The sequence below is a fragment of the Lepidochelys olivacea genome (assembly GCF_965140295.1).
Source record: "Lepidochelys olivacea isolate rLepOli2 genome assembly, chromosome: 1".
Classification (NCBI taxonomy): domain Eukaryota; kingdom Metazoa; phylum Chordata; order Testudines; family Cheloniidae; genus Lepidochelys; species Lepidochelys olivacea.
In genome coordinates this window covers 15,897,201-15,912,632 of record NC_140411.1, presented here as the reverse complement: position 1 = coordinate 15,912,632, position 15,432 = coordinate 15,897,201, and positions in this window count along the sequence as shown.

Genomic DNA, 15,432 nt, shown 5'->3' with positions numbered 1-15,432 from the left:
TTGGCTGACTAATAGTGGCCATGCAGAGTGGCAATTAGGGGTAGTTTTATATTTCTAGAATTGGGTTAACAAGACACTGTTTTCTCAAGACACCACCCTAACGACTCTGCCTGTTCATTGCACTCCTTTCCCTCTACCCTTTCTCTGCCTAGAAGTTATAGGCTTGCTTCAGGAATTACTGGGTGAAATTGCATGGCCTGTTATATACAGATCAGACTGGACTACCTTACAAACCTTCTGGTCTTAAAATCTATGAAAAAGGCTTGGGACAGGAGTCATGCCTTCCTTTAGGTTTGGGAAGCACCCAGCACATTGTGGGTACTACAGAAAACAATAACTTATATGATGCTGCTCCGTGCTAGTTCCTTTATTTTTTAGCCTTAAGGAGGCCAACACCTAAAATACTGGAAGAAAGAGCTGGCACATTTCATCAGCAGAAGCTTTCACTGCTCCTTTTTACCGTATTGATGGAAATCATTGCAATGCCCCCTGTAAGCAGGCAACCAACTTTGTGACAGCTCTCTTGCCCTGATGCAAGTGCAGCCCACTCAGTGTGGTGCTCTGTCCCCCTCTAGTGGTGACAGCGGAGCCACAGAGCGAGGCTGATGAGCCTGCTGCTCCAGCACGGACTAAGAGAGCTAAGTCTTTCAGCTCAGGCAGCTGAGGCTCATGGGTTTACATGCAGAGGTCTTAGAGCATGCTCAGACAGGCTTGGACAAGAGCAAATCCTGATTCATCAGGCATTGTGCACGCGTAATCCACTGGTCAGGGTCAGTGCGTGCTACGCCCACCAGCAGGTTACACGTGTGCAAGTTGGGTACATGCTAAAGCCATATCTTAGCATGCAGGGGTTTGGAAGTCTGGACCATGGTGCTCTCAGTTCCATGGAACATCCGAGCATCCTGGATGGGTATGTATTCGTATGCCTAGCTTCTCCCACTGCCCTGCTCTACTTTTAGCGTGATAGCTCGATCAGAGTGACTGTCTCCTCGAACTTGGAATCTGTCCCTAGTAATAAAATGGAAGGCAGAAAAACTCCCCAACCACAAAAAGGCAAAATATAGAGGCCACGGTGGGTTTTTTAGTGTTGTGGTTGTCATGACCCATGGGTCTCAACCCAGATCCACAGAGTTCCTGGGGAAACAGAGTCATTACACTCCAACCCACCACACAGTGACTGACTAGAACAAGGCCTCCTTGAAGCCCAGCTCAGATAGAAGGCTCCATCTTCGGGCCCTGATTGACCTGCTTCCCTGACTTAAGTCATGAGGAAGAACAGCAAATCGTCTGTACAACTGGGTTCTACCCTGCTTTGGGTCGCTCACCCAGCACTACCTGCTCCTGACCTCCCCTCTCCTGCTAGTTTCTTGCATTGGCCTGATTCCTGCTATCTGACTTGTGGTTCCTGATCTCCAGGTCATCTCCTGACTCTCACCCCTGGTTTCTTGACTTGGCCTGATTCCTGTATCTGACTCTGTCCCTGACCTCAGCTCCTGTCCTCCCGTTCTGAACCCTGGCTGGCATGGGAACCCAGTTCCCACCCTGTGCTAGCCACTAGGCCTGGGCATCCTATGTTTTGGGCTTGACATTTGGTACTTGAAATTAATTTAGTGCTGGAAAAAGGCACCAAGTCTACAGAGGCCTTCAGTCCCTTAGACTATTTAGCCACGGAATAGACAACATGCGCAGCTGATGTACACATTTGGCCTATGCTTCCTCAGCAACCAGCCTCAATCCTGACCAGCCGGGGCCTCACCGAGTGATAGGAGAGTAGAACAATCTGCATGGGTATTTACTGCTTGGCCTTCTTGGACTGAAATGGCTAACAATAGGGGCCAATTAATGCCTTTGTGATGGTCATTTCTGCAACGTGGATATTTGTGCAGTTGTCTAAGCCAAAGCCCATTGAAGTCAATGGAAGTGTTTACAGTACACTGACTTCAGGTCTTAGGAGCCACCCTGAGGCTACCAACTCATGACACACAAGCCATCAAAGAGCCATCTGATGGTGAGCAAGTGAAGCTGTACACACCATGAGCACCAGGAAAGTGTCTCGATGTCAGATTTGAACGACAGGAAACATGCAGGCTTTCAGCGTGAGAAGCACAAACCCAAACAAAAACACACCCCCTCTGAATGCAGATAAATCAGGTGCTAGAGGATTAACTTTTCACCAGTTAAATGCAAACAGCTTGGCTCTCATATGGTAACTGCAAAACATTGATTGCAATGACTTCGAGGTTCCTACACTGACAATTATTTAAATGGATGTGAGTGTGGAGGGCATCAGTTAAAGATATTTGCCAGGTTCAGCCTATGTTTAAGTTATGCTGACAGCAGCTGCATAATGACAGCGCAGAATCCAGATGTTACAAAAGAAGGAATACTCAGATGGGTCTCTGCTTTCTTTTCTTCCTGGGACGTAGTCATTTAAACAATGGGCCAGATTCTCAGCTGGTTTAAATCAGCATAGCTCCATTGAAGTCAATGGAACTATGCCACTCTACACGAGCTGAGGATCTAGCCCCTTAACTTTAAAAACCTGTGGGGAAATCTTGGCTCCATTGAAGTCAATGGCAAAATTCCCCAACCACTTCCCTGGAGCCAGGATTTCACTCCTGGGGAAAACATACTACATGGGGAAGTCCCATCAGCTATCACTCTCTTTCCCTCCCTATTACTATTTTCACAGCTTTTTAGTCATCTCTGCATTCTCTCTCCTTTCTTGACAGTCTTTTCCAGTCCGTGGCATTTGCCACAGATCACAAGACTCTCTAAAACCAGTGCTACAACTTCAGTACAATCCAAGCATCCCCATAAATAGCTAAACAACATAGCGGGAGATTGTGACTGAAAGCACCCCTGTGCTCACACCCAACGCACTATTGTAATAATCTTTGTACACAATATGCCTCCTGAGGCATCATTTGAAAACTAATAACTCAGAGGTCAACCATACCATGACGAAATGTGTATAGCAACATTCTCTGTCAAGTTTTAAACACAAGCTGAAATTAGGTCTGAAATGTGTTTACCAGACAAGTCAGGGTAAGCCAGTTTTTCAGAGACTAAGCACAAACTGATGCCTCTAGGCAAGTGCCTTCAAAGTTGATGGGCACTCAAGTGGCCATTCTTTGGCAAGGAAGGGGAGCAGGAACAAACAGATCTGCATCTTACCAAACAGCAACACGGAACCTCTTTCACCACGAGATGCCATGTCTCTAACCTCAGAGTGGGAAAGAACGTATCTAGGGGTAACCCTTAGGACAATGCATTTTCAAAAGGAGACTGAACTATAAAAATGAGGGTGCAAAAAACAGCCCAAGTTATCTCTCCCTATCCATCTCTCTCCTTTTCACCTAAGACGACAAAAGAAACAGACTTCGGGAGCAGATCCTGGCCTGAGAATTTGGTCAGCAAGGTTACTGGGAACACGTGGTAAAGGTCTTCTCTTTGAACCAAGTCTAGTTTGTTAAGTTTTAGTACAAGGAAGTGTTTTATTTTTATTTCTCTTGTAACCATTTCTAACTTATACTTGTACTCACTTAAAACCTCTCTCTTTGTAGTTAAATAAACTTGTTTTATTCTTTAATCAAAAATAATCCAGTGTTGTGTTTAAACTGAATTGTGTGGGTAACTTCATTTAAAGTAGCAAACTGTTGTATATTGATCCCCTTAGAGGGGCAATGGACCCAATATATCTGGGCTGTCCAGAAGAGAGCCGGACAGTGCAGAACACAAATTTTTGGGGAAAATCTGGGACTGGGAGTGTGTTGCAGTCACCCTGCAAATGATAAGCAAGGCTGGTGGAAGCCCAAGTGTGACTGACAGGCTGCAGCTATACACAGGCACTCAGGGTGTTACCTGCATGCTGGAAGGCTGTTTGCAAGCAGCCCAGGTGGGAGCTACAGCATTTAAGCAGCATGAGGCACCCAAGTTTGCAGGGCAGAGGTGAGACACAGCCCTTCACTGGTCCAGATTGCACCCTGGAATGTCATAGAGATGAAATGTTGATCACACTCATTCTGGATAGTCATTGCCCATCTCATATTTATGCAGCTATGTCATCTTGTTGTTGTCATAGCTGAAGTTAAACAGGCTAGGACAGGGGCAGTACCTGGCTGAGAGACCTGCACGCTCTACTCAGGTGCTGCTGGTGGTCTGCAGTGGCACTCAACCGATGTCCTACCATGTTGTTAGAGGACAGAGCTGCTGAAGGTGCCCTTTCTGGTGAGATATGGAACTACTGGCATTTGTTGGAAAGGTAACAGGATATGAAGAAGATTAGCCTGTTTTTTTTCTGGCCAAATTTCAGCAAGGGTAATTACATACTACAGATTCCTCTCCAAGTTTTGACTGGACTCTGTGGTCCTTGTGTAGCGGTTATATATTTGTTTAAGCTTGTAATGAGCTTTGGGAACCTTCGGGATGATTCATATAAAGTATCATTATTGCAATCAGTCTGCTAACGATGCTCAGTCTAAATATTTATAGTGCATTGGTTCTAGCTCTGATCTCATGGTGCCATGGGCTCTGATGCTGGCAATGGTTTCCTGTGAAATCCAAGACCATTCTGGCAGGCACTTATGTTTTGATCCTTATACTAAGGATACTAACAAACAGGAAACTATGAATTAACAAGGGCCAAATCATAAGCTAGTGGTAAATTCCACTGACCTCAATGGAGCTGCACTGATTTATAGCAGCTGAGGATCTGGTCCTATATAGTTACATTTACTTAAGTATATAGAGATCTAATTTTTGTTGCTGTTTACAACATTACTATGTAGCCAGGAAGTAGTCAGCTGAGGCCATTATAATTATTTGCATTGGAGTAGCACTTTGGAGCCCCAGTCATGGATCAGGACCCATTGTGCGATGTACTGTACAAACACAGAACCAAAAGATGGTCCCTTCCTCAAAGAACTTACAGTCTAAGTACTTCATCGACAAGCGTGGGCAAAGGAAAACCTGCAGCTCTGCCATCTTCCCCCCGCCACCAAACAGATTCGGAGGAAGAGGCTGTGAAAGCAGCGACAATTTCCTGTGCTGTGAGAATGTGACCCACGACTCACTCACTCGGAGGAGAAGCAGCAGCAGGAGGGGCAGTGGTACCACTGACCCCTGAGCCACCGAGGTGATGGGCAAGTGCTTCCAAGCCCATCAAAGCAGAGAAAAGCAACCACATGAATTTGACCAAATGCCTACGCTGTGAGCACTAACAGGCAACAAGATCCAGCACAATGTCAACTACTGCTGGGCAAACCCACGGGGAGAGGGAGGAAGGGGCAGGAGGGAAGAGAGAGAGGACCAAGAAGAAAGAGATAACACAGACTGAGCCATTCCCTGGATGGTAGGATCAAGAGTGAGAGCAGCCAAGTAGGTAAACATGAAAAAAAAAATCCACATTAGCCCCACAATAAGGGCAATGGCCTTTTCCTTTCCTAACACTCCCCCTACAGAGCTGCTGGAAGTGGCTACAGTAGTCTTATCAGTGCTCCCTGTCTCAGGTTACGTCTACACCTCAATAAAAGACCTGCGGCTGGCTTGGGTCAGCTGACTCGGTCCCAGAGCCCAGGCTCCAGGCCGAGCCCCAATGTCTACACTGCAATTTTATAGACCTGCAACCCAAACCCTGGGCCAGCTGCGGCCCTGACGTGGATCTTTTATCACAGTTGTGTAGATACATAATCTCTGTGCTTGGGCATCATAGGACTGCACTGACCTAGTCCTCCCATTAGAGATTAGATAGCAAATTGAAGTTACTCCTCTCAGTGGACCCAGGGGCGTGACAAAGGTAAGAAGAAGTGGAGGAAGATCGAGCCGGGGGGTTCTCAGTGCTCCTAACAGGAAAGGCACCAGTTTCTGATACTCATGACAGAAGTCAACAAGCTATGCTGGATGTAGCTCCAGGTGGAATTGGCTGCTATTTAGGAATTCAGAAGCTTGGGTTCAAACCCAGACTAGTCAAGTCACCTCATTCCCCCTTTTTTAAAATGGGGATACTCCCCGGCCTCACAAGGTTCTTGTCAGGATAAAATCCATTCATGACCATGAAGCGCTCAGATACCATACCCTTGAGGGCCAGATAAGCACCTAGATACATTTTCACAAGTAGAGGATTATCCCACCCCGCCCCTCCCTCCTGGTATTTAGTTTCAATGAAAACAAAGGCAGGGCCCGGTCCTCTGTTTACATTTCACATTTTCCCCTTGGAACTAGGTTTTAGCTTGGTGGTTTGCATCATGCTTACATTCTTTTAGCCCCATCCTCCCAACTGGACTCTTGTGTAAACAATGACAAACTTCCACGAAAATCTTTGTCAAACACTCTCAAATGGTGGCTTGTCAAATTCTTCCATGAAGCAACATCTTACATGCAGTACGCAGGACATACCAACAAAGAAGCCAAAACCAGCTGCCAAGCAGCCAAAACCCAATCAAAAATTGCCAAGATCAGTGTCTGAACTACCAGACCCAGTTTAAGAGTGATCCTCACAGTGACAGACCCACCACTGACAAGGAAATATCATGCAGATGGAAAACTGGCAAGTCCTCTCTCTCTGTTAGTCAGAGATATCTGAAAAAACTTGAAATGAAGAGAAAATGGATGGCCTTGTGGTTAAGGAGCTAGGACTGGCGCTCATGACACAGGCTTCCAGTGTGATGTTGCACAACTCACTTCCTCTCGCTGTGCCTCAGTTCCCCATTAATAAAGTGGAGATAATGATACTTCCTTTGTCTGTCTTGTCCATTGTGAGCGCTTGAGGGCAGTGACTGTTTCTTGCTATGGATATTTAAAGCACCGAGCACAATGGGGCCCGCATCTTGGTTGCGGCCCCCAGACACCACTGCAACTTACTGGTCTCATCTCTGAGCAGCACCGCTAAACTAAATTGCCCAGAATGTGGAAATCCTGTGGTGTTAAAGACATAGGAACCAAGTCCTGCTTCATTTAACCCCAAACCCTCTAAATTCTCCATTTCTATTCAACCTCAGTTCGAAAGACAAGTAAAATGGCGGGGGGACCCCTCACCCATAAAATGCATTCCTAGTTGTTTACTTTTTAGATCTCTCTTTTCTTTCATCATTTGCTCATGAATCATTCTGACATGTGGCAAACCTATTGGTGTATTTGGAATCTTCTCGGTTTTTTGGTCGTTTACATCGGAATTGCTAGGTGGTTTAGAAGTAACAGAAGTAGCACGTCACCCTTGGCACTAAAGTGGCCCATTAGTCACTGGGCTTTTCATTTAGCATCAGACATAAAAGGCAGAGAGCTGAATTTTGAAGTCAATAATCTTAGCTGAACTATCACTGAATAATACAACAGAGTACAACAATACAACAAAGAGCCAAATTCCCTGTTGGTGTATGTTCGTTGACTTCCATGGAGTAACTCCAGCAGAGAATTTGACCCAAAGACTCTGTAAGATATCGGGCCAGATCCTAAGGTGTGGAGAAGTTTCTTTTCACTGCGCTGTAGGCCAACTTTGGTGGTTGAATTTATTATTTGTTTTACAGGAGTACTTAGGGCTTGAGAACAAAAACAAGAGGTGCCCTTCCCCGCTGTGCACCTACGCAGCTTAGAGCCAATCCCAGGCTGCCCTTCTGGCTCTTTGGAACATTAGCAAGCAGTGGAGGTGACAGGATCCCCAGCAGCCTCAGGATTGAGGGAGCACAAAGGTGAGATTTACATTGACTTTGTACACACACGCACACACGCACACCCTGGCAGTGCCACGCTCAGGAACCAGTTCATGCCTTTTCACTCAGACATGTAGGAACCAGCAGTTACTACCAGTCATCATATCACCACCAGATTTAGCCTTGCTAGGTTTCAAGCTACGCAACGACAGGTGTGGCTAATAGCTGGATGGGAGAACTACAGGGTAGTATTAACATAAGACCCATACTGGGTCAGACCAAAGGTCCATTAAGCCCAGTATCCTGTCTACCAACAGTGGCCAATGCCAGGTGCCCCAAAGGGAATGAACAGACAGGTAATCATCAAGTGATCCATGCCCTGTCATCCAGTCCCAGCTTCTGGCAAACAGAGGCGAGGGACACCATTCCTGCCCATCCTGGCTAATAGCCATTGATGGACCTATCCTCCATGAATCTATCTAGCTCCCTTTTGAACCCCATTATACTATTGGCCCTCACAACACCCTCTGGCAAGGAGTTCCACAGGTTGACAGTGGGTTGCGTGAAAAAATACTTTCTTGTGTTTGTTTTAAAACTGCTACCTATTAATTTCATTTGGTGACCCCTTGTTCTTGTATTATGAGGAGGAGTAAATAACACTTCCTTATTTACTTTCTCCACACCACTCATGATTTTATAGACCTCTATCATATCCCCCCCTTAGTTGCCTCTTTTCCAAGCTGAAAAGTCCCAGTCTTATTAATCTCTCCTCACTCGGAAGCTGTTCTATACCCCTCATCATTTTTGTTGCCCTTTTCTGCACCTTTTCCAATTCCAATATATCTTTTTTGAGATGGGGCCACCACATCTGCACGCAGTATTCAAGGTATGGGCGTGCCATGGATTTATATAGAGGCGATATGATATTTTCTGTCTTATTATCTATCCCCTTCTTAATGATTCCCAACATTCTGTTTGCTTTTTTGACAGCCGCTGCCCATTGAGTGGATGGTTTCAGAGAACTCTCCACAGTGACTCCAAGATCTCTCTCTTGATTCAGCAGATGGCACTTTTCTGAGTCAGACCTGAACCCTTCAGGCTTGACAAAGCCCTGGCTGGGATGATTTAACTGGGAATTGGTCCTGCTTTGAGCAGGGGGTTGGACTAGATGACCTTCTGGGGTCCCTTCCAACCCTGATATTCTATGATTCTATGATTCAATACCACAACATCCTCTTAAAATGTTGCTGGAGCTTCAGGCTTCCAGATGAGCAGTCAGGGCCTGGTGGTGATTAGCTAGCCCCTTGCACTCCTTACAAGAACATGGGTATTGGTCACAGGACCTCAGTGTGGATAACTCCACTCTGTCTCCTTGCATTACCTCTGCAGTTTCCACCCTCACCTTCTTGTACAGAGTTGCTGCAAGTTGGTAAGTAGCTGCTGCATTTCAGTGGTGGGTGAAGTGGTTCCTAAAGGTGCGAGCCAACAAATGCATATGCTTGCAAGTCCCTGGCTCAACTGCAATGAGTAAAGTTATGTGGGGGTGTGTTTGCAGATTGAGTGCTTACTTTCCAAGATGTGCAATGAAAGATACTAGGATGCAAGATGCCATATAGGCACTAGGATAAGCACTATACAAACCCCCCGATTAGTCTCTCCTACAGAGAGATGACAGTAGCCATTTATTTGGGGAATCGTGGCCAGATGCTTTTCCAGATCAGGTTGCCAGGTCAGTCTAACAAAGACATTTTCATCAGAGCTGCTGACCAGAAATCCCAGCTGGGGAATGGCAGGAGTAGCTGATACAGTTTAGTTGTGTCACATGGTGGCTGATCTAAACCAGGATGCCTACATGACAGCATCAGTGGACAGTTGATGAGCCATGACTAATGCTCACTGTGCCAAAATATGCTTGTCTTATTGTTACCTTGTTCTCCACCTCTACTTTCCCATCCACTATTGTAACCTAGAGTGTAAGCTCTATGGGGCAGGGACCATCTTTTTAATAATTGTTTGTACAACATTCAGCATCATAGGGCTCTGAGTGGGACTGTAACACAAATAGTAATTATTAAATTGATCGGCAGTTCTCAAGCTTCTACGTAGAATAGACTACATTTTAATACAGAGATCGTCTCCTGGGTGACCTCCCCTCCCATCACATAAGGCCCCCTCAGGGAATGATTGCAGTTGCTTTACATGTTAAAATAATATTAGGAAAGTATTTTAAAGTATAGTTTAGCTTAATTTATTGGAATTTAGCAGCTGGAAATACAGAGGAGGAGCCAGCTCTCCGCAGACCACCAGCAAGTGATCCACAGACCAGATTAGACAGATGTAAGTGATTATTTTGTTTTGCACAAAATACCATCTTTGAGACCTGGGACCAGCTTCTTCTGTCAGTTACAGCACATAAATCCAGCAAAACTCCATGGACAGCAATATTATTAATATTACGGTAGCATCCAAAGTTCCCTGCCATGATCAGGGTGCTCTTGTGTTCGGTCCTGCACAAACACATAACAACAGACAGTCACTACCTCCAAGAGTTAATCCAGGCTTACACTGATGTAACAGAGGGCAGAATTAAGCTACTAATAGTCTTCTTCTAATGGCCAGGTCCTTAGCTTGTGTAGATTGGCATAGCACCATCAGACTAAAAGGAGTTATGTTGATGAACATCAAGTTGATGAACATCAAGTGCGGATCTGACCCCAAATCTTTTACAATATGTTATAAGAACAAATAACAGTACTAACTATAATGGTGAGTACATGTTGGCCACTTTACACCAATAACAGGCTTTTGGATATCACAAGATTTCCTACACTCTGTATAGACAATGACCACCAAGCATTAAGAATTAAACCTAGCAGCAGAACAACTGAACATCTCCAGACATCTGGATTTTTATTAGCCCAACAATACAGAAAAAGACTACCCCCTTTGAGGAATAGGGATGTGATGCTGGCAGACCAGTTGCCAGCTCATGCCAAGGCCCTTACACCCCAGCTGAACACTGACAAATGCATAGCTGGAAATGAATTTGGCTCACCTGTGTGTTAGCATTATTAAAATAGGTATTAGATTTATAAACATGTTTAGTCTTTATGAAATGCTTGTAGGATGCTGTATGTATTAATCTCACTTAACAACTGTACCCCATGTTATAAGGTTATATTAAGTATTTGCATTGTAAACTTCTGTAACTGTAATAGGAAAGAATTAATTAATTAATGTAACAGCTGGCTTCCTACAGAAGGTGTTTGGTTCTGCACCCAAGAAAGCCCATTGAAATCAAATGAACCATTGTGAAACAAAGGACAAAGGCTCTGTTGATTTCTCCCCACGACACCCATGAAGAGGAGACTCTAGGACTCATCCCATCAGTGTGAACTCTGGAAGAAGGGAATAAAAATCCCTGACAAGACGAAACTGGATCGCTATGATTGGACTTTGGGAGGGAAAGATTTCTAAGCATAAGCAAGGGAACCCCAACTGCTTAGCTTGGGTTAGTCCTAAAGGACATGTAGAACTTGCATATTACAGCAGTTTCTATTACCTTTTGAAACCTAAGACTGTAACTCATTTGTATGTATGTTTACTTGCTTTAACCTTGTAAATAACTCATTTCTTTCTTAGTTAATAAATCTTTAGTTAATTTATTATAGGATTGGATACAAGCGTTGTCTTTGGTGTACCATCTAAGGTGCAAGGACCTGGGATAAGTGACTGAATATTGTTGTGATTTTTTGTAAGGGACCATCTTTCACTAAGGCAAGCTTACCTGGGTGGCAAGATAGACTGGAGTACCCAAGGGGACTGTCTTTGACTCCGAGTTAAGGCTGTTATAGTATCTGAGGAGTTCAGTTTGGGTTTGTGCCCTGCTTCTTAACAGTCTGTCCTGAGGTTGGTACTTACGCTCCTGAGCCACTCCAGACAGCTTAGCAAGGGCCAGATCCTCAGCTGATTCTGCTCTTCACTTACACCCTTGTAACTTCATTGACATCAGTGGAACTACTCCTGGTTCACACCAGGGTGGAAAGAGAATCAGCCCCAGCAATTAAGATGTTAAATGCAGTGAATTCTTTTGCTCCATAACGCCTTTGCCACACGTCAGATAATGTTATGAAAAAGGGGAGAAAGCATCTACGATCCATTAATATCACTAGAGCTTTATAACATCTCATGAGTGGTAGATGGGCCTGTATGTTTCCTTGGGAGTTCTGTGTTATCTTTAGAGATTACTATGCATCAGCTCTGAGCAGCCAGACAGTTGGGAGTGCCAGGAAATGGCTAGTTCACACTGATTTTGAAACAGGAGACATGATAGTTTAACAGAAATGAAGAGGAAGAAGCATCGTTACATGCAAGATCTGGGCTTGGGAAATGAAGCGTCATCAGTGCCCCCCACACTCCACAGGACTGGAAGGGACCTCCTAGGTGAGAGTCCAATCCCCTGCTATCACAAGCCTATCATATACTCCTGGTCAAATCTATTAAGCTCCATCTTAAAACTAGTTAGGTTTCTTGCCCACACTGTTCCTATTTGGCGACTGTTCCAGAACCTCACTGCTCCGATAGTTAGAAACCTTCTAATCTCCATCTTAAATTTGCTAATGGTAGTTTATCCCCATTTGTTCTTGTGCTAAGATTGTCCTTTAGCTCCAGGAGCTCTTCTCCCTCCCTCATGTATAGACAGGGGCATAAAATTAGGCTCCTAAACTACATTAACAGTTGTATTACAGTAATGGTTAAAGGTACCAGCCAGGATCTGGGCTCCATTGTGCTAGGCACTGTGTCTATGTGCCTGTCATATCTCTAACCATGGCTGTCAGTTTTCTCCGAGCTTTTCAACCTCAGCCACAGGCAGTGGTTAGCTCAACTCTAGCCCATCCCGAATGCTATGTACGCTGGCTTTTCAACCTCAGCCACAGGCAGTGGTTAGCTCAACTCTAGCCCATCCCGAATGCTATGTACGCTGGATCACGGTACTACAATTCTGGGGGTGAAGAGGGGAGTAAAGTCACTAAGCAACAAGATGATCAAGCTGCGTATCAGAGAAATTCTTCCAGTTTTCCAATACTATAGTCCAGGATTTTAATCTTGGAACCTTGTTTTCCTTCAGCTTCATCATTAACTTGATCAGGAGTGTTTATTTTCTGCAGTCGTTCTCTGTTTATAACTTTTTCTCCCCCTCAGTGAAAAAGAGATAATTATTAGCATATGCATTAGAAAAATACAATTGTGAAAGTGATCCACATGTACTAAAGAAAATGGCTAATAGATGCTATCGCATGTCATCCTCTTTGACTATTCTGTGATCCTTGCCTCTAGATGTCAGGAAAATGTTGTATAAGGTTCTGCTGAGAGTCAGGGACAATTGTTTCAAGCCAGCAATTTGCTAGGAGAATTTAGCCTCCTTCTCCGGCAAGGGACTATGAGCTAGATCCTCAACTGAGCAGGAGCAGAACTTGGCTTGGCTGAGAGTGGGGAGGAACAATAGTGGTTTTATGTCACCTTTTTTGCCCTCCCTCACAAGCTAGGGTGGAATCAGCCCCCAGCACAAATGAAAACATCTTCAAGGCTGCTTTATACTCTGTATGGCTGCAACAGCCCCTAAGGGTCAGTTCTGCAGCCGGGGACAGCCAGAGTGCAGTGATGATTGCTTAGCCACAGGCTGACCCACCCTCTATTCTGGAGCGATTGGAGAGGTAGGGCCAGCTATGCCAACCAACTCTGTGCCACAACGAGAATCCCTCTGTAGGTGCTTCAGTGGGCTGTTTTGCACTGCTAGAGAACGGCTAAAATGTTGTCAGCCTTCTGGATGAAGAATGCCCAATAATCTTTAGACTGGGAGAATCCTGAAGACCATGGGCAGTGGGTGAACTCCCGCTTTGGGAGGCTAGCCTGCCAACTCCACTCCTTCTGCCCAAAGCCCCACCCCCCCAGATGCCAGAGCCCCAACCCCTCCACCCCCGAAAGGAAAAGCCCTGAGGGGACCTCCCTGAACAGAGGAGCCCCGGCCCACCCCAGCTACCGCCCAGCCCCACCCACCGTGCCCCCCACCGCCAGTACCAGACTGAGCCTCCAGCCCCCTGCTCGTCAGGCCGGCCCCAGTGCTGCCAGAGTGGGGTCGGCAGTCTCGCCAAGCACGGTGCTGAGCCCCAGAGTTGGGCAGAGCCAAGCCACTGGCAGCCCCCCTGAGCGCCAGCTCCTCCCATCCCTGAAGGCCGCGCCCCCCCCCACCAAGCTACCAGCAGTGCCCGCCTGAGCCTCCTCACTCCACCGTCCCATCCCAAGGAGGAGGGAAGCAGCAAGCAGTGGGGACCTTTGGGGGTGGGGGGTGGTGTGTAGGAGGCAGTGGGGGTCTCAGGGAAGGGAGGCACCACAGCCCAGTTGTCTGATGGTGGGTTGGCAGCAGCGCCTGTGAAGGCAAAGCGTTCCCTAGCCTATTATACCTGCTGCCCATGCTGAAAACATCTCAAATCAAAACACAAACCCCCTATGCCGAGGTAACTATGTGTCTTTGTAATAGACTACACAGCCTTTAGTTCCCCACTTTGAATCCAGCCTAAGTGAATGGTAAGTACTATTTGTCACCAGTGATTACCATTTGGTGACCAATGTGGAATAAAAACTGCCCCAAACTTGGCAATCCCATCAGAGAAGGCAAACCATCAATGAACCATGGAATCTACTCCTTCACCCCTAGAGGTTGTATACCGTATTTTCAGAGAGATTCTTGACATAGAGATTATAATCTTTTTACAGGTACATAAACCACCATGCAAGCTTATGGTGCCATATAGATAATCATAGGGGCGGTCTTGCCTGGGCAAATCTTCTGCCACACCGGTGGTCCCAGGGAAGCTTGAACTGCAGCTGCCCAATGCTATATCCATTCTGTGCACAGCCAAAAAACTGCAAGCTCCAGGGTGGTTGGTCCAGCATCAATCACAAGTGCTACACTCTGCTTTAAAAAAACAAAAAGAATCCATGTATAATTAGTGGCTGGGTTAAAAACAACATTCACAATGACATCCAGTATGGGACTGGAAAGGATTAGCTTGTTTCTGATGACTTATTGCACTACTCTGTTACACAACATAGCCTCCAACCGGCTTTCAGAAGCAGCTTTAAATTTTCCATACCAATAACTAGTGTCCAAGCCAAATATATTTAGCACAAACGAGAAGCAGAGGGAGCCGATTAGTGGGCACGGTACACTGGCTTCCCACATGTTCCTTTGAGCGGTTAGACACTTTCCCAACAGCCCCCATCTCCAAGGACATTGCTTTGCAGTGGAATGTGCTTTGTAAGCCGTGGTGAGGGAAAATGGACTTGTTGCCTCTAGGAAGGGGAACAGGTTGTTTTCGAGCTCAAAAGGAGACACAGCAGAGATGTGAACAAAGTGGCAGGGATAGGTCAAAGGCTCATATTTGAGTTGCAACCGTGCCGAGCCCAACCCAGCTCAGGAGGGGTGTCTTGGTATCCCTCCAGTCCTGGGGTTCCTCAACTATCAGGCCCAAACGCAGAAGCCTCAGGGCTGCTCTAACTTTACTCAGCTGCTCTTGGTTCCCAACAGCCCATTCCAGCAGCCAGGGATTGCTGGAGAGTCAGGACACCCTGGCCACACCTCCTAGACCTGGGAGCAGTATGGGAGCCATGCGGATGACTCTTTGCCACCCAGACTTTCTCCTAGGCAAGGAGGGTCCTTGAGTAGCTGGTTAAGTAGGTTTTTGCAGACACTTGTCTCCCAGGAGAGTGGCAGGAAGCAAAGGGG